Source organism: Marmota monax, unplaced genomic scaffold (genome assembly GCF_021218885.2).
Source record: "Marmota monax isolate L192 unplaced genomic scaffold, Marmota_monax_Labrador192_F-V1.1 WCK01_AAM20220418_F8-fsc00062, whole genome shotgun sequence".
Taxonomy (NCBI): domain Eukaryota; kingdom Metazoa; phylum Chordata; class Mammalia; order Rodentia; family Sciuridae; genus Marmota; species Marmota monax.
Window position 1 is genome coordinate 10,130,604 of NW_026695221.1, and position 14,481 is coordinate 10,145,084.

Below are 14,481 nucleotides of genomic sequence, written 5' to 3' on the forward strand. Positions count from 1 at the left end.
TGTAATCCCAGAGGCTTGGGAGGCTGAGTCAGGAGGATGGCAAATTCAAGGCCAGCCTCAGCAATTTATCAAGTCCCTAAGAAATTTAGCAAGACCCTCTCTCAAAATAAAAATAAAACAATAATGACTGGGAATGTGGCTCTGTGGTTAAGTGCTCCTGGGTTCAATTTCAGGTACCCCTCCCCAAAAAAGAATGCACAATACCTCTAAGTACATAAAGAAGTATTATTAGGTGTGGTAGGTAGTACATGCCTGTAATTCCAACTACTCAGGAGACTGAGATAGGAAGATTGAGGGTAAGCAATATAGCAAGACCCTGTCTCAAAAAAAAAAAAAAAGGACTTTGGAGTGCCCTTGGGTTCAATTCCCAGTGCCACAGATAAACACACACACACACACACACACACACACGGTATTTATAGGTGAAGTGAAGTGGTATCTGTGACTTGCAAGGTGGAGAGATATAAAGCAAGGTTATCAAAATGTTAATCATTGTTTAAATGGTGAAACTGAGGTAAGTAGAAGGGTATTTATTATACTTTGAATAGGTGGATTTATTATGTTATTTTACAGGGGTATTTATTATACTGTTTTCTCTACCTTTGTGTTTTCTTAAAAATTTCTAATGAAAGCTTTAAAATGATAATACTAATACTTCTTACATCCTAAAATGTGTGACATAATGCACTGAGTGCTCAATATATGCTATCTCTTATAATCTATATAACATCCCTGTGAAATGTGTTGTTCTATTTTCCTTAGTTTACTTTTTTTTTTAAACTGGACTTTTCATGAAAAGTTGTGTAACCAGTCCAAGTTGCTACATGGTGGCAGAGTGAGGATTACAGCCAGATTGCCCTTAGCTTCCTGCATCGCATATGTAGAGATATGACGAAGAGGAACATGGTTCATGGAATCTGCATCCATGTTGCAACATCATGATCATCATGAAGAATACAAAATAGGCATCCAACTATGGAAAGATTGAGACTTGGCTAAGCACCCCAGCAGACAGAATCTCACTGTCTTCCATGTTTTTGCCTTAAAAGTCTGATGTTGTAGAGAAAATAACCTATTGATAGAGAGTTTCTCAACTTAGCACGCTTGACAATTTGGACCAAGTATTTTTATGGTGTGGAAGCTGCGTTACGCATTGCAGTAGGTTTAGCAGCATCCCCACCTCCATCTGATATATTCCAGTATGACATATTCTCCACTCCCATTTATAACAACAAAAACTAACTTCACTTTATCAAAATCCCCTGTAGTGCAAAATTACTCCAGATTGAAGACCACTAAGTCTCTTAAATTCTTTCTCTACTTCAGTTGTCTTATAATTGTCTTCAAAAATTTTCTACATGTTATTTGGAAAATCCTCAGTGCTACAACATCCTTATCCTTTTAGGGTAAATATTATTTGAAGAATATAGTCAATATAGCACATAATAGGCCCTTAAAAGTAATTAATGAATGGAATAAGTTGCCAGATCTGGTAAGATAGGAAAAGACCAAATGGAACAATATCATTTGGAGGCCAAATTGGTATGGTTAAAAAATCATGAAAGATTACTTTATTTGAGGTTATATAAGCTAACTATAAAGACAAATTCAGATAAAAACTTTCAGAAATAAAACCTGCTAAGGTGGCAGTTTTTCAGACTTTGACCTCATTATGTTTCAGTTTTTGTCAATTTCAAGATAAAGAAAATTGGATCTTTACCTAGCTGGCATAAATACCTCACACTTCCAGGGAAGGGTGAAGTACTTCCTGGCATGTTATCTGTTTTAATTCAAGGACACACTGTCCTTACTGTTTTCCCCCTTCCTTCCTTCCTTTCTTCCTTCTTCTCCACATTTTGTCCAGGACATAGCTTTACGTTGTACCAATATCTTTAGAGAGAAGACATGAAGTAAATACCAGATTACCATCTTGACTCTTACTACTTGACTCATTTCCCTAAGAATAGCCTTCTTCTTGCCCATGCTTTACCCTATTTTGCCCTTTTTGCTAAGAACTTTTAGCACCCAAAATGTTTATCTTCATCTAACCATGAGATTACAATCTTTCTTCCACCAAATTTTTCAAAAATTCAGGAAGAAGATCAATACCAGCATCTGGATATATTTGTGTATGATTCTCCATGGGTTAAACCCAGAATCTCTTCTGGATACTAAGGGCAAAGTAATATGTTAGATAGTTCTGATTCAGGCCCAATATCAACACTCATCACATCTATGGTTAAAGAAGGATATATAACCTCTCAAATCATTGTTTCCTTTTCTGCCTTATAGGAAAGGATTGGCTTTGACCAAGGATATAAAATGCCTCAGCTAGCATGTGCTTAATAAATATTAGTATTCTTCCATACCATAATACTTTGAAAATCCAAGGCTTAGCAAAGGCCTTCCCTAACTACCCTCAGCTTGGTCAAAGTCTTCCTGCCTATGGGCACAATGAGCACCTTTGCTCTGCTGTGCTGTTCTTGATCTCTAACAAGGCACCTACTTCTCCCAATGGCATAGAATGCCGATTGAGGGCAAGAATCTTCCCTCAAAAGATATACTGCTGAATTAAAAGAACTGGGACTCAATAACACTTGGTTAGAGTTGCAGCAGTGAAAAATAACCTTTCTCTGGGCTCCAGACAAGTTCCTAGCACCTCCTGTAGAAATTCCTGCCCCACAGTTTAGGACAGTCCCAAACTGCCTTATTCCATGCAAGGAAGGTCACAGACTTATAACTGTTACCAAGAAAGTGTGTGAAGTTTCCAGAAAGCCAGACTCAATACTCAAAATGTATTCTAGAGTTTCCCTCAATCCCACAAGCTTTAAAGGAGAAAAATCTAGGTTCCCTCCAGGGAGTTAGAGGATCACAGGTGCATGCTCAGTGGTCAAACACTGCCCCTCTCAGAAGATCAGAGACTCAGATAAACACCACAACTGGCCAGAAGACCACAGGAAACATCCCTTTGTTTTAAATGAATGCCCCATGGCAGAGTCATAGAAGAAGGGCTGAGAAAGTCATGGATCATTTGGGCTTCAGGGTATGTTCTGAGGACAGGAGAGAACACTACCTTCTAACCAGAACATGAGATTCATGGGCAGATAGGGAAAAGGTACACAGATCAGAACAAATTGTCTAGTTACCCTCAAAGGAATAGCAGCACAGTTATTAGCTGTGCCTGGGTGATTCCAAAAAAGTTTGCCAAAAACCGAGATTTTTTTTTTCAACCTAAAATAGGGCATCTAGGGAAAACATGGCTCATGTCATATAAAATAATAAAAGACTGGACTTGTTTACCATAAGATCAGGAATAAGACAAGGAAGCCCTCTCTCGCTACTTCAAAACTGTACTATATAGGTTCTAGCCGGGACAAGAAATGAGAAAAAGAGATAAAATCATCTAAATTGGAAAGAAAGAAATAAAAATATCTTTGTTTGCAGTTGACAAAGTCTCATACATAGAAAATCCAAAGGAATACACACACACACACACACACTCACACTCACACACACGATACTAGAGCTAATAAGTGAATTCATCAATTTTTCAGGATGTAAGATCAATATATAAACATTAATTATATTTATACACATGAAAAAAATGATGACCTGAAAATTAAATTTTTAGAAAAATGTTTTTTCAGTTCCAAGCAAAAAGAGTAAAGTTGGAGGTACCACAATACCCCCAACTTCAAATTATACAACAGAGCTTCCAAGCAGGAACAGCTTGGTACTAGCATATAACAGACATGTAGACCAATGGGATAGAATAGAAGACACAGAGACAAGCCCACAGAGCTATAGTATTCTAATTCCCAATAAAGGGCCCAAAACTTATGCTTCAGAAAAGACAACCTTGTTAGAAATGTTGCTGGGGAAACTAGATATCCATATGTAAAAGATTGAAAGTAGATACCTCTCTCTTACCCTACACAAAACTCAACTCAAGATGGAGAAAAAAAGAAAGACCTAGGAATAAGACCAGAAACTTTGCAACTATTAGAACATAGAGGAAACATTCCAACATACAGACATAGGCAATGACTTTCCAAATATGGTCCCCACAGTTCAGGAAATAATACTAAAACTCAAGAAATGGGATGGCATCAAGCTAAAAAGTTCTGCACAGCAAAGGAAATGATAGCATGAAGAGAGAACCTACAGAATGGGAGAAAAGCTTTTCCAGCCATTCATCTGACAGGATTAATATCTAGAGTACATAAGAACTCAAAAAAATCAACAATAAAAAAATCAACCTATTCAATAAACAGGCAAATTAAAAAAAAAAATTGGCTTCAGCAGTCTGGCTGCAGCAAAATAACTGGGGGGGGGGCGGGGAGGGGGCGGGGTCCAGTGACAAGCAACTTGTGAAGGTTGATGCAGCAGGAGTCGGAGCCGTTTATTGTAGGACAGTAGGGGTATATATACATAACTAATTACACACAGCTTATCTTAATTAACATAAACTAGATATAGCAGTCAACCAATAAGGAATCATCATCTTAATGATTACACGCAGCTTAACTTAATTGACATAATCTAGACACAGTAGTCAGTCATTAAGGAATCTCTATCATCTTAATGGCTCGCTGGCGTTATTTCTTCTCAAACCACTCCTCTTGGCAAAGTGCCAGGCGCCATCTTGACTTGTTTACGGACCCTAACATCTGGCCAACAATTATATGAAAATATAATCAACATTTCTAGTCATCAGAGAAATGCAAATCAAAACCATACTGAAATTTCATTTTACTTCACTTAAAATGGCAATCATTAAGAAGACAAATAATAATAAATGCTGGTAAGGATGTGGGAGGAAAAGGAACTCTTATACACTCCTAGTAGGAATATTATACTAGTTATAGTCACTATGGAGTTCAATATGGAGGTTCCTCAAAAGACTAGAAATTCAATCACCATATGATTCAGCTATACTTCTCTTCAATATTTATCCCGAAGAATTCAAGCCATGTTTATAGCAGCACAATTCACAATAGTCAACAAAGTCCCTCAATAGATGAATGGATAAAGAAAATGTGGTATAGATACACCGTGGAATTTTATTCAGCCACGAAGAAGAACAAAATTATGTCATTTGCAAGAAAATTGATGGAACTGGAGAGCATCATGTTAAGAAAAATAAGCCAAACTCAGAGAGTCAAGGGTCATATGTTTTCTCTCATATGTGAAATTTAAGAGAAAAATAAATGATCTCATGAAAATGGAAGACTAGTAGGGCATAGGATGAGGATCAGGTGCAGAGAGAGGGAAGGGCAAGAGGGAAGTTCTGGAAATTGAAATTGATCGAATTATGTTCTATGCATGTGTCAATATATCACAATGAAACCCACTATTCTGTATAATTATATACACCAATTAAAAATGCTCTTTACAAGACAATTCAAAGAAATAAATAGGAATAAATTTTTAAAATAAATGCAAGAATAGTTCTGTACACTGAAAATTATATAACATCATTGGAAGAAAATAAGAAAGACTAAATAATAGTTACTCCATGTTCATGGGTTAGAAAACTTAATTTTGTTAATGTTGTGAGAAATAGAAAGTTAGGTGGTCCATTTTCAATTGGATTTCATGTTACAATCATTGCCTTAATTGGGTCCAATTGTAGCCATTTTAATTATAGCCCTTCCTTTGGCCTTCCCCAATTTTAAAAGTAGCTTTTTGAGTAGATTTCCCCCTCCCCCAACTGACTGCTAAACTCTTAACAGGTATTGAAACACAAGAGAGGGTTAGAATATCAGTTTGAAATAGCTGAAGCCCTGGACCTAAGAATATCGTACACTTAGCAGCAAACCCTATTGTGCAAGTGTCTATCCACTGCTGATGAGAAAGATTAAGGGAAGGACAGGAGACTGAATACAACCCCACCCCCAATCCCAACCTACAGTGGTTTTGTGCAGACTTGCAAGACCTGATCAACAACTGCTGGGAGAAAGGCACACACCCACTCATTTCCCCTGACTCTTTGTCCTCTGAAGTTCTGAACTTCTTGGGGAGGGGTAGAAAATCCTGTTGACCCCAGGGCACAGTCAAAGTACTATTTTAATTGGGATAAGGATGGATAGACAAAACAATACTCTTCCTTCTGTGAGATGGGCAAAAACTATCACCCAAACTAACCTCAGGTACAAAATAGAGAACCACAGATAGGGGTAGGAATACTGAAGAAGTCCTGCACCTGAGACCCAGGCACAGAGATGGCCTTGGAACTACCATGTCCACCATGAGCCTAGCATCAAATAGCAGACAATAGTACACTGTCGAAAGAGGAACAGAAACCATGGAGAGAGAACTCCTTCATGATGCCAGAATGCAGGAATGGTTAAAAGCTGCATGGGGAGCATGAACACAGAGAAACCCTCCAGCACCCCTGATCATCCTAAGCTTAAGAGAACAGCAGCACAACACTAGGGGAATTTGTAGACTGTGTTTTCACTGGAAGCAATGATCGTAACATGAAATCCAATCTACCACAGCTTCCAAGTAGCGTGGCACAAGAAGAGGCCCATCTACTTCCAAGCATAAATACTCCATTTGCTATTCTGTCTTCTACACAGAATACCAAGCAGTTAATAAAGACTGCAAGGAAAAAAAAATCACCCAAAGAAAACCTCCCATTGTCTAGAAATAAACTGATCATCAGAACTAGACTAGGCAGTGGACCAAATGTTAGTCATGCACTACATAACAATGTTTTGCTCAATGATAGACCGCATGGAGGACCCAGGCCCATAATATTATAAGGGAGATGAAAATTTTCTATTGCCTAGTGACAGCATGACCACCATAACATCATAGCTCAATGGATTACTGATGTGTTTATGGTGATTCTGTGTAAATAAACCTATGTACTGCCAGACACATAAAAGTATAGCATAAGGCTGGGGACATAGCTCCGTTGGTAGAGTGCATGCCTCACATGCACAAAGTCCTAGGTCCAATCCCCAGCACCACCAAAAAAAAAGTGTTTTGAAGACCTAGAAGTGAAGAGTGCAAACCTGGAAATATAAAGTAATGATATGGGAAGGGAAAGTTTCCTTAAGCTGTTTTTTCATTCAGTGCACACTGTAGTATGTGCTAAAATATCACACTCACCCCATTGATATGTACAATTACATGTCAGTAAATATTAAATTAAGATTTAAAAACTCTAAAAAAAAGTATAGCATATACAGTTAGGTACAGCACACAGTATATGATAATAAACAACGATGTTATTGGCTTCTGTATTTACTATACTATACTTTTTATCCATATGCAAAGTAAAACATAGAACCACCCTCTGAACAAAAATTAACTCAGAATAGATCAGTGGCCAAGATGCAAAACTTAAAAAGTATAAAATTTAATTAAAAATAAAAGAATATGTACCTTATTTTTAACCTTAGGTTCATCAAATAATTCTCATATTGGACACAAAAACTATTAAGGTCATTTTCTTAGTCCATTTGGGCTGCTATAACAAAAAACAAAAACAAAAAAGCCCTTAAGGCCAAGCATTGTGGCACACACCTGTAATCCCAGAAATTCAGGAGGCTTAGACAGAAAGATCATAAGTTCAAGGCCAGCCTCAGCAATCTTATTGAAGCCCTAAGCAATTGAAGAAGACCCTGTCTCAAAATAAAGACATTAAAAGGTGAGGTGGGGAATGCTGGTGACGTAGCTCAGTGTAAAGTACCCCTAGGTACAATCTTCAGTACCAAAAACCTAAATAAATAAAACCTTAGACCAGTGACTTACAAACAACAGAAATTTATTTCTGACAATTCTGAAGGTTGGGAAGTTGAAGATGAAGGCCCCAGAAGATTTTATTCACTTCTTTGTGTCCTCACACAGCAGAAGGAATCAGAGAACTCTCTGGTCCCTTTGATGAGGGAATGAATCTCATTGTTAAGGTTCCATCCTCATGACCCAGTCACCTCCCAAAGCCCCCACTTCCAGATATCATCATTTTGGAGGTTAAATTTCTACACGAATTTCAGGGGGAAACAAATATTCAGACTATATAAGACATAAAAGAATTGATCATTTGACTTCTTTAAAATTATAATCTGTAGTTATTGGAAAGACATTGTTAAGAAACTGAAAAGATTTTAAGTCAGACTAGGAGAATATTCATCATATGTATCTTTTCATTCATTTTTCAAGATCTTTTTAACTGGTACATAATAATTATACAGAATAGTGGATTTCATTGTGCCATACTCATACATACCATAACATAATTTGATCAATTTCAATTCCTGGCACTTCCCTGTCCCTCCCTTTCTCTTTCACCCTGGTTCTCTTCCTCTACCTTACTTATCTCCCTTCTGTTTTCATGAGGTTCCTTTTTTTGCACATTCTTCTAGAGAGGGCTAGAGGGTTTTCATTATAAGAGAAAACATATGATCTTGACTCTCTAAGTCTGGCATATTTCACTTAACATGATGCTCTCCAGTTCCATCCATTTTCCTGCAAATGACACAATTTCCATTCTTCTTTATGGCTAAATAAAACTCTCTATATAACATATTTTCTTTATCCATGTATGTTTACCCATTTTATCTTTATATTTATTCTTTATCCATTTCTTTATTGTGAATTTTGATACTATAAACATAGGTACACAGGTATTTCCATAGTATGCTGACATTATTTCTTTTGTATAAATAGTAAGGAGTGCCTAATGCTTCATAAAGAAGAATGAAATTATGGCATTTGCTGGTAAATGGATGGAAATGAAGAATATTGTGCTAAGTAAGCCAGGCTCTGACAATCAAGAGTTGGATATTTTTTCTCATATGTAGAAGCTAAGCAAAATAAGAGGAATAAATGGGGGTGGGGGAACCAGATATCATAAAGATAAAGGGAAGATTGGTGGAGTAGAAGGAGGAGATCAAGAAGGAGGGAAGAGGGACAGGAAAGGGGAGGAAATGTGGAATGAATTTAACAACAAATGCACAATACATATCTTTGACAAATAACTTGTACCCAGAATATATAAAGACTTTTCATAATCCAATAAATCTGAGTAAACATGGGGCAAAAGATTTTAACAGATGCTTAACCAAAGGGGAAATTCTGGTGGCAAACACGTGAAAATGTGCTGTATATCATTATTCATTAGGAAAATGCAAAAACCGTTGAGAAGCCACTGAACACCTATTAGAATGGCTAAAATGAAAGAACAAATAAATAAATGACAATGCCAAGTGCTGGCAGAGGTCTAGAGCAACTCTCATATATTGGCCATGAGAATGCAACATGACAGCCACTTTGGTGAGTTTGGAAGTTATTTACAAAGTTAATCACACATTTACCATAAGATACTTCTAGATATTTTTCCAAGAGAATGTCCGCAGAAAGAACTACAGATGCTCCTTGATTTTCTTTTTTCTAACACTGGAGATGAAACCCAATGTCTTTGCAAATGCTTGACAAGTACTCTAATACTGAGCTACATAACCAACCCTATTCTCTTAAAGTTTTAATGATGTTATATCCTGATCAACTAATATAGCTCCCAAATGTAACTCCAAATTGCAGTTCATACACCTAACCTACCGAACATCATACCATAGACCTGCGTAAAAACACTTAGTCTAAAGTTGGGCAAAATCATGTAACTCAAAGCCCATTTTACATATGGTGGCCATGAGGTAGCATGGCTGACTTGTAGCTGCTGATCACTGCCACTGCCCAGCCTCCTAAAAAAAAGTGTCATACTTTATATTGTAGCCAGAGAAAACATCAAAATTCAAATATTTGAATACAGTTTTGACTGAATGTAAGTCTCTTTTGTGCCACGGTAAAGTCAAAAAATCAAGTTAAACTATCATAAGTTGGAGACTATGTGGTATATAAAAATGTTTATAGAAGTTTTTTTTAATAATCATACAAAACTCAAAACAATCTGAATGTCCATGAAACCAAAAAAATATATAAATTGCGTTCTAGTCATACAATAGAATACTCCTCAGCAATAAAAAAAGAATGAACAATACTTGCAATGACACATATGAATCTAAATAGCATCAGCCTAAATGAAATAAAGAACACACAAAACACCATCAACTATATGAATCCAACAACATAGGAAAGGCAGTGGCTGTGAGGGTCTGAGAGTGAGGTGAGTGATATGTTTGCAAAGACCAAGGGAACAAAAAATGGTAATGCAAATATGAATCTTGGTCATAGTAGTTAGGAGATGATATATGTTTGCCAAATCTCAGGAAGCTGTATACCCAAAAAGTATAAATTTTGCTATATGTAAATGGTAACATAACAAATCTATTTTCAAAAAATTAAAAATAATCATACAGAATTCGTTGAATAAATTTTATAGGTACTACAATGCATTATAAAGCAACCAATAAAAAATAGTAATATAAACATATCTAGCATTTATATTAAAAGCAGGTTTTATATATATATATATATATATATATATATATATATATATATGCAAAAATATTTATATTTAAATACATATGAGCATACAACACATCATGACCTATATCTGCTTTCTTTTCTTTTCTTTTTTTTTTCAGGGGCACTTTACCACTGAGCTATACCCGTATCCATTTTTACATTTATCTGGAGACAGACTTTCACTAAATTGCCAAGGCTAGCCTCAAACTTTAATCCTCCTGCATCAGCCTCCTAAATCACCAGAATTATAGGTATGTCTACCATGCCTGAAAAGATATACCTGAGAATGTAAACAAGATATGTCTCTGCATGATAGGATAGGATTAGTTATATATGTTCTTATCAGAATTATTTACATTTTAATTGAGCATGCATTCTAATAATATAAAACATAAAAATAACAAACAACACCAACTTCAAAAACATGAGATTTATTAGGAAAAAAGCTATACTATAGAATTTTTCCAAAAGACAGGAAAGGCTGTATGTGTGTGTGTACATGCAAAGTATAACTGGAGAGCTGGAGTACAACCGGAGTGGCAGAGCAAGTGCTTAGCATGCCCAAGGCTATAGATTTAATCCCAAGAAATAATTAAACTGAAAATCCATTGAGGGTAGAGGTCAGGTCTGACTTTATTCATTGTTGAATAATCATTGCATAATGACAGTGTTTAGTAGTTAAAAAATATTTGTTGAAGAAAGAAAAGGATGGAGAAGGGGATTGGGAGAGCTTGCTATTTGCCAGCCATTGATGGAGGGAGAGAGGAAAGGAAACGAGAATCTGAGAAAGGAGGAGCACTGAGGGTGTCCAGGGAGTGAGCTATTGAAATGTCAACACCTGATGCTGAGAACAAGCAGGTGTCAGGGCTTGGACAGTGCTGGCAAAAAAACAGCCAGTGTTTCAAGGGTACAGGAGTGCAGGGAAGGGCTAAGCTGGAGGGCAAATGCCTACCGAAAGGAGAAAAGGGCAAAAAGGATCAGGCCTCTAAAGCCTGTTACAGAAAGATGTGTTACTGCAGCACATTAAATCCACTTTTATATTTCGGTTGAAGAAGGACATGGGAATGCACAAGTCACTACAGCCCTGGTACCCATACAGGAATCTGTCACCTGGAAAGCAAAAAAGATAAGAAGTAAACAAATATTTATAGAAAGAATCAGTTACTCAGCGAATGAGGAGAAACAGCACATTGCCCTGGAGGGTCAGGTTCCCAGTTGGGAAGGGACACCAGCCACCCTGAGATGACCAAGATAGCTCCTTTAATCCATCCTCCCCTCAACCCCTAACCCTGCCTTCATTTGGTTCTCAAAAGTGCTAGGAGTGGAATTTTGAAGTCTAATCGCTGTCATCCCCGAGTATGTTTTCCTAGAAGACCTATCAACAAGCACTTTTTTTTTTCTCTCTCTCTTAACAGGTCTGTTGCTCAGGTCAAGAGCCAATGACAGCCTAGTACCAGCACCAGAGAAGATTTTTCTTACTTTTATGCGGGGGGGCGGGGGGGGATATGCTTCCACACTCTCTGTTCCTGCCTTCAGTGCTCTTGAGAGGGTCACCTCCCTCAAGATCAGTAAAAGAATAAAAAGAATTTAAAAAAAAAAAAAAAAGGTCAGTAAAAGATCGATATCCCAGACATCTCAGTCTCTACCTACCTTCATAGACTTTCCTCAGGAAGCATTGCTGGCTCCCATGAGCCTGACAGGAGCTTTTCTCACTCTTGCAAATCCCTTTAGCAGTAATACGAGGGCACTGGACACACGTCAGAGCTGGAAAGACAAAAGCCGGGGAATGAGGCTGGTCAGAAAAGGCAGCTGAGTCTGTGACCCTGAGGACTGAACAAGGAACAACAGCCATTCCCATATTGAGGGAAGAAGCTGGACTCCTAGGAACTGATGGGGCTTCTGGGAGGAAGACCAAGGCCCCTGATGAAGGTGCCTGAGCCTAGCACCTAGTTGGAACTACTCCTTTCCATTCTTTCATTATCTTCCTGTTCCACAAAAGAAATTCCCCCTTCCAAACCAAATCTAGTAATGTCTGACAGAAAGATAGAGGAATTGGGAGTATTAAGAATTAGACTTGAGGCAGGAGGGCATAGGAGTCTAAGGAGAAGGAAGGAGGAGGAAGACCCAAGAACCCCAAGACCAAACAATCCTTGGCCACCAGTGCGTCTATTCATCCAGCTCAGCGCTCCCCAGGGCTCACCTTGCAGGTTTCCCCATAACAAGGAGAGGCCCAGCAGTAGCAGCAGCAGCAAGAGGTGCTTTCCCATAGTTGTAGGACCCCAGGACCAGAAGGAGCAGAAAGCAGGACAGAGCTGCTGGTGCCCCACCCCAGCAAGTCTGGTTTTTATAACCCCAGGCTGGGAAGGACAGCCAGTGGGAGCCCAGGTCAGGGACAGAGTTTCCCCTGAAGGCAGCATGAACAGAGAGCCAGGGGCAGGGTGGCGGGTGTCTGTGGGTCAGGGGAGGTGTAAGGGTGTAGCCAAGTCCTACCACCTCTGCTCACCTCCATTGGCCCTCCCCCAGGTACCTTCAGGCTTCTTTCTGACAGATCTCCCACCCCCCCCCCCTTTTTTTTTTATTAGAGCTTTATAGTTATATAGGATTTCCCTACACACACACTTTCTCTCCCATCCTCCCTCTCCTCTCCCATTCTCCTTCCCTTACTCTACTAGACTTCCTTTTGCTTGTCTATTAATATATTTGATTCATTCTTTAGTATTCTTATCCTTACCTCCCCCTTTCTTTTATTTTACTCTAGTTTCCACATATGAGAGAAAACATTCAACTTTGAGTTTCTGATTTGGCTAATTTCACTTAGCATGATATTTTCCATTTCAATCCATTTACCAGCAAATGCCATAATAAATGGGAGAATTATGGCTGTGTGACCCAATCACACAAGCTATGGGATCGGGTGGCTGATGAGCCTGGTGAGGTGCAGCAGCACACTGCATCATGATCTTCCATAAAGAAGGAAACTATTTGCCTCAACATGGTGAATCCAGGTAGGTATTAAGTCTCCTTATTTCTTGGAAATGGATGTGCAGTTGGACTATTATTCAGTAAAGCATTAAACCCAAAATAGCAGACTTGGGTTTATCTTCCATGCTATCCCAACCAGAAGAAGTTTCCTATTTGTTTACATACTTGATGAATGGAATTTAAAAACACTAATCTGCAGGAAAAGGTGTGTAGCTTTGGCTTCAGACTACTCCATAGCCCCTGGCACACTCTAGGATCTGAGTCTTCCCTTACTCAAACATGGTACTTCAACAATTAGCCTACCCCTCCCCTCTTCCCTCTATTTCCTACCTTAAGAACTGGAAACCACCGAAATGGGAAACATACTCCACGGAGGTATAAGGTCTAATTATTCCCCAGCCCAGTGCTGAAGTCTCAGAAGCCTGTGTCACCTACCCCACCAGAAAACAACATAGGACATGGATTGAGAGATACTTAGTGTGGAATCTTTGAACAATGTCATTCCATTTGGTTCTTGTACAAGAGACTATGTGGTAGCTATTAACATCTTGTGTTAGTGAGAAAACAATCTAGCCAAGGGAATAGAAAGGATGATACAGATTCAAACCCAGTTTCGCAGACCCCACTAACTTTGTTATTATGCCAATAGAAGTCTTGATGTTTCCCAAGAGCCTCCAAATTGTTGTTCAGAGGCCAAAGGTCATCCCTGGTCCCAGAGATGCCACCTGTGGCCTCCTTAGAGAAGTTCCCTAATGCGACTCTCACATTGTAAATAAGAATGGACATGTGTCAAAAGAAATAATCTCTGTCATTTGCTGAGAAAATTATTTTAACTAAATGCTTCTTCTTCTGGGACTCCCTTTTAGCCTTAAGCCTAGTATGCTGTGAATGGGAGGAAGAGTCTGGGCCTGGCTCTGTAGGCCAGCTCTAAGAATTCATTTCTCTCTACTCCCTGGACCTGCCCCATTCTCCTTCCAGAGAGCCCAGTTGCCCAAGCTCCCCAAGGCCAGCAACTGCCCTGAGCCACTGCTCACAGTTCTTTTTGCAATAGAAAAAGAG